Source organism: Mixophyes fleayi, chromosome 7 (genome assembly GCF_038048845.1).
Source record: "Mixophyes fleayi isolate aMixFle1 chromosome 7, aMixFle1.hap1, whole genome shotgun sequence".
NCBI classification, from domain to species: domain Eukaryota; kingdom Metazoa; phylum Chordata; class Amphibia; order Anura; family Limnodynastidae; genus Mixophyes; species Mixophyes fleayi.
In genome coordinates this window covers 144235526-144241704 of record NC_134408.1, presented here as the reverse complement: position 1 = coordinate 144241704, position 6179 = coordinate 144235526, and the positions used below count along the sequence as shown (strand labels likewise).

General features: G+C 40.1%; 1 protein-coding gene across 1 annotated transcript in view; it reads left to right on the top strand.

The window, feature by feature from the left end:
• Window positions 1–6179, top strand: part of ZFAND2B (zinc finger AN1-type containing 2B) — a 61088-nt gene extending 54909 nt beyond the window's left edge. Inside the window, exon 11 of the transcript XR_012678320.1 lies at window positions 6167–6179. The gene's annotated coding sequence lies outside the window, so the exon portion shown is untranslated. The remainder of the gene's footprint in view (window positions 1–6166) is intronic.

Here is a 6179-nt window from a genome sequence, read left to right as displayed (position 1 = left end):
TTATTATAAACTACCTGTTCAAATGCAAAGATCATGATGCAAATTAAATTCACTATTGTCTGGGAATCCTGTTTGTTTAAATTAGCATCTGAAGAGAGAGATGAGACCAGACTGGGTTGGGACAAGTTTAATTCAAATCACAGTGGGTTTATTTTAATGTAAAAAAAAAAAAAATAGTTTTGGTTATACATCTAACTAAAAGTACCCTCCCCCTTGGGTTTTGTGCCTGTGCTCTGTAAAACAATAGGTGCTAATTAGATTAGTTGTGTCCCTTTGAGGTCACTGGGCTGCAAACACAGTAATACAGGACTATCTCTTCCAGCAAATAAAGACAAAGTCTCATACAATGCTGCAATCCCTAGGTCTTCAAGACACTGTTCTATCCTGGTTCTCATCCTACCTGTCTAATTGCTCTTTCACTGTTAATTTCTCTGGGGCCACCTCTGCTCCGCTTCCTTTATCAGTTGGAGTACCGCAAGGCTCAGTGATAGGTCCTCTGCTGTTCTCTATCTATACTGTTTCCCTTGGAAATCTAATAAATTCCTTTGGATTTCAGTATCATCTCTATGCGGATGATACCCAAATTTATCTATCCTCTCCTAATCTCTCGACATCTGTGTTGTCCCATGTAACTGACTGTCTTTCTGCCATTTCATCCTGGATGTCCTCTCGCCAACTCAAACTTAATCTTTCTAAAACTGAGTTAATAATATTTCCACCCACCAACAAGAGCATACCTGAATTTTCCTTTCAAATCGTTATTCCTCTGCTGAATCATTCTGTGGGCGGTATTCAATTGTTAGCGAGATCCCCGGAAAAAACGAGCGCTCAAAATATATTAGCGTTAATACGGTAATATGTGCGTAAATACCGTTAATACGGTAGTTTACTCGCTGAATTTCATCTCGCAGCTCAGGGAGCTGCGAGATGAAATTCAGTGGGTAATTACCGTATTAACGCTAATATTTTTAGAGCGCTCGTTTTCCGGGGTTCTCGCTAACAATTGAATACCCCCCATGTCTCTACACTGGTTGCCTGTTTGCTACAGAATCGAATATAAAATACTTTTACTAACCTACAAGGCCATCAACAAAGCTGCACCAACATACATCTCCTCTCTTCCCTCAAAATATCTCCCAACTCAGCAACTCCGTTCTGCACAAGAATGGCGTCTCTCATCCACCCTCATTACATCCTCCCAGTCCCGGTTACAGGACTTTTTTCGGGCTGCACCCACTCTATGGAATTCTCTCCCTCGCACAATAAGACTCTCCTCTGGTCTACAAACTTTCAAGCGTTCTCTGAAAACCCACCTCTTCAGACAAGCTTATAATATTCCTCAACCACCCTTTTAACCTCACTACATTACCCTATTACAACCCGTCACACAATTTCACACAAGACAACTACCCCATGACCAACATTGTTGTGTGACGGGATCATTTAGCTTTTGAGTCACTTTTACCTTTGCAGTCTGACTGGGCCGAAATGCAAAATATAGACTTAACCTTGTGTATCAAACTCCCATTGTCCCATAGATTGTAAGCTTGCGAGCAGGGCCTTCTCACCTCTTTGTCTGTTTTACCCAGTTTGTTTATTAGTTTACTGTGTTTGTCCCCAATTGTAAGGCGCTACGGAATATGTTGGCGCTATATAAATAAATAATGATGATGATGATGATGAAAGGTAAATTTATCAAGTTTTTTTTCAATATCATTAGTGCAGATGGAAAATAAGTGGACAAGCTGAATATGACCACATTGTGAAATATCTGAGGTTCATGGGGGCAGCTGTTTAATGTTGCTGTTACTTTATATAGCTGCAGTGCTGTATTTCCTAGTGACAGCTAACCATAGAGTCAATCCCATCTATCAAATAATGTTGACACATTGCTTTTTCTATAGAATAAATTTACTTTATGGTCGAGAGGTGAATTGCTCAATATGTTTTAGAAGTCGTCTAGGACTGATCACTGTCCCATTATTTGCTAGTTGTGATAATAACCCTGATAATACATAACAAATCTGCAGATATGTACATTTCTACATGTGGAATATGTGAGTATTCGCTTCTGAGTGGTTTGTTATAAACTACCTGCTCAGTTGCAAAGCTCATAATATAAATAAAATTCACTATTGTCTGGTAATCATGTTTAAATAAAATTCTGAAGAGAGAGATATGGGATCTGTGTGTGCTAACTTCTACAAACTCCCATTAACAATGTTTTTATCATTCCAAAGCTGTTGTTATTAATGTAAGTGTGTCTAAGGAACCAAACTGTGTTGGGACATGTTTAATTCAATTTGCATATTTGAATGTAAAATATATAGTTTTGTTTATGCAACTATCCAAAAGTACCCCCCCCCCTCTCCACTGGATTTTGTGACTGCTCTGTAAAACAGTATGTGCTAATTGGATTAGTTGTGTCGCCTTTGAGATCACTGGGCTGCAAACATACTGTCTCCTGAGTGATACAGTGCAATCTCTCCCAGCAAATAAAGAAGTAGTGTCTGAGAGAATAGAGTACACAGTGTTCTACCAAGCAGGACGTGACTACTCAATATAATCAATTTTATTTCTACTAATTCTCCTTCTGTGTCTTTCAGTTTGGCTGCATCCCCCCTTCTCACACAATAACACTGTTCCTGTCAGAAGCAACTATCTCCTCACAACAGTCACAGAGGTGGACAGGTCACTGATCCAACACACACACACACACACACACACACACACACACACACACACACACACACACACACCTCCTGAAATACTCTGTGATGCTGTGTGTATTCTACTGGTTTGAGGAGTTACATGCTGTTCTATCTAAATCCACTTCATGGACCTGATTCATTAAGGATCTTAACTTAAGAAACTTCTTATTTAAGTCTCCTGGACAAAACCATGTTACAATGCAAGGGGTGCAAATTAGTTTTCTATTTTGCACATAAGTTAAATACTGACTGTTTTTTTTTCATGTAGCACACAAATACTTGTATAGCTTATTTGTACACTGACATTTAAAGTTGATATTTGTGTGCTACATGAAAAAACAGTCAGTATTTAACTTATGTGCAAAACAGAATACTAATTTGTACCCCTTGCTTTGGTTTGGTCCAGGAGACTTAAATAAGAAGTTTCTTAAGTTAAGATCCTTAATGAATCAGACCCCATAAGTTAGGACATCCTGGGTGATCAGGATAAAAAGATGACAAAAAAGTATTCTGAAGGCAGAAAGCAAAAACCAGAATGGAAGTAACAGATTTGTGTGTGTGATTTATCTTATTAAAATCTGGAGTAAATTTGGAGTTACACAGAGAGTTTAGGTATAACCAGTATGATGTTTGGGGTGCCTTATTGATCTAGCTAGCCAATCAAAGCTGTGATTTCATCAGTCTTACAACTCTTGTCTTCACGGCTGCAGTAAGGGTAATTAACATAAATGTTAGTATTTTTTGCTTATACTGTATACAGGACAGAATATCAAAAAGTGCAATTCACAAAGACTGAAGGTCCTATTTATCAACCACCTAAGAGGTGAAAATCCCACAAAACAGCAGTTTTTGTAGGTTAACTGCATTGTTAACGAACAATGCTACTTATTCCCATGGATATTTATATATAAATATATATTTACATATACCATTTTCCCAATTTTGGAAATATGTATGTTTTCATATATTTATATAATAAATTAATATATTATACATTATTATATACATTTAATATATTTATATTTTTATCATAATTTCATTTTTTTCTATGTTGATATTATAAATTAATCTAGTTATGTGAACATAATTAAATGTATGTTTTTCTGATTACCCATTAATTCATTATTAGCCTGACATGTATACAGCCATTCCTTTCTGACTGTGAGCATCATATTAGGGCAGCACAGTGGCTTAGTGGTTAGCACTTCTGCCTCACAGCGCTGGGGTCATGAGTTTAATTCCCAACCATGGCCTTATCTGTGTGGAGTTTGTATGTTCTCCCTGTGTTTGCGTGGGTTTCCTCCGGGTGCTCCGGTTTCCTCCGACACTCCCCAAAAAAACCCCATACTAGTAGGTTAATTGGCTGCTATCAAATTGACCCTAGTCTGTCTGTCTGTCTGTGTGTATGTTAGGGAATTTAGACTGTAATGGGACAGGGACTGATGTGAGTTCTCTGTACAGCGCTGCGGAATTAGTGGCGCTATATAAATAAATGGTGATGATGATATTAGCAGCAGGCTCGGGAAAGGACGTGGAGCCCTCCTAGGTGGGTGACAGAGAGTTTAAGGCCGAATATAAGCCCTAATGGGGCAGGGACTGATGTGAATGAGTTCTCTGTACAGCACTGCGGAATCAGCGGAGCTATATAAATAAATGGTGATGATGATGATATTGTCCAGAGTCTAAGCATTCCAACCAGGATCCACAAATAGCAACATAAGCCTCAACTTTATCATCAGAGGACAGGAGTAATTCATCCATTATTCTGTAAAATTCCAATCTTTGGAACAAACCACAAATGGTTGGTGGGGACAGAGACCTCCAAAGGACTGGGATCAACGCTTTGGCTGCCGAATTTAGAAACTTCAAGAGGGACTTTTTGAAGTAGGAAACTGGAACACTTCTCTTGTTAAGAAACCAAAAAAATGGAGTATCAGGCACCATATCCCCCAGGATATCCATAGAGATAGCAATAACCTGGGTCCAAAAGGGAGTAACAGAGCACAGTCCCGCCATATATGAATGGGGGTACCAGGACTACTATTACATCAGGAGTCAAAGATCCCATGGTACATACTCTATAAACATGGTAGTATCTTGTATTGAGTCTCTATGATGGAGACACTGGCAGAGCAAGGTGAGATGGGCAACGAGATATGGAACATAACGACTCGAACGCCGTCAGTTCTCTAGCAATGTGTTTAGGACGAAAACCAGAAACTAGGAAATGCCTAATCTGAATATAGGACCGGATTTCGGGGTCCGGCAGGCCCCATTTGGTTTGATATCACCGAAGGAAACCACACCTGCAGAGCACATCAGCTGTCCGGCACAGTATATCCACATCCGAGCCCACACCTTGAAGGTGGTTTGAGGAGATCCTGGAGGTAACGAACAATTGTCAAGGCCGGCGAGCTAGCCAGGCGTCTTCAGCTCAGGATTATGGGTTCTACCAGTGAGCTTCCAACTCTCTTGAGCCGCACTGATGATAAAGGACTACCCAGGAGAGTGATCGCTGAACTCATGAGCTATTGAGTACTGTGGAGGTCCACCAATGTGTAACGTGAGTACGCAACATGGCGGAAGCTGTTAGGTCCTGAACTTCATGGTCTCTGACTCCGGAGTAAATTATAAGCCGGGAGACACCGAATATGGCAGAAGCCTTGCCTGACATATCCATCATCGTCATCATCATTTATTTATATAGCGCCACTGAATCCGCAGCGCTGTACAGAGAACTCACTCACATCAGTCCCTGCCCCATTGGAGCTTACAGTCTAGATTCCCTAACATACACACACACACACACAGACACGGACAGACAGACTAAGGTCAATTTAATAGCAGCCGATTGACCTACTAGTATGTTTTTGGAATGTGGGAGGAAACCGGAGCACCCGGAAGAAACCCACGCAAACACGGGGAGAACATACAAACTCTGTACAGATAAGGCCATGGTTCGGGAATTCAACTCATGACCCCAGTGCTGTGAGGCAGAAGTGCTAACCACTGAGCCACCGTGACCAGATCCCTGTAGTATTTAGGCAGCACTGCGGGGGGGCTGGAGATGTTAGTTTGACCAGATAATAATAAGTATTAGTATGTATATCAGAGCTTCAGGGAACACATAAAATACAACCTGTCTTGAATTCACTTTCATTCTATTTAAGAAATTAATACTTTACTTAGTGACAACAGTGAATACATTTAAAGGCAGCACATTATCCTCTACTAAACCATGAGCAGTAAACTGAAACTGAGCCGTACCCCCAACTTCTAAACAGAGGTCTTTCCTGGTCAGTTCACTCATAGTTGCCTTTGATAAGGTGATTTATATTATCATATTTACATGTCTGTTTATCACCTGTTAGGATAGATATCTTACTAGATGTCTTTGATGTTGATTACAGCACTGGTGTAATACAGTATGGACTACAATGCTGAGCTCAGCAGAGGGATGAGTTTGAG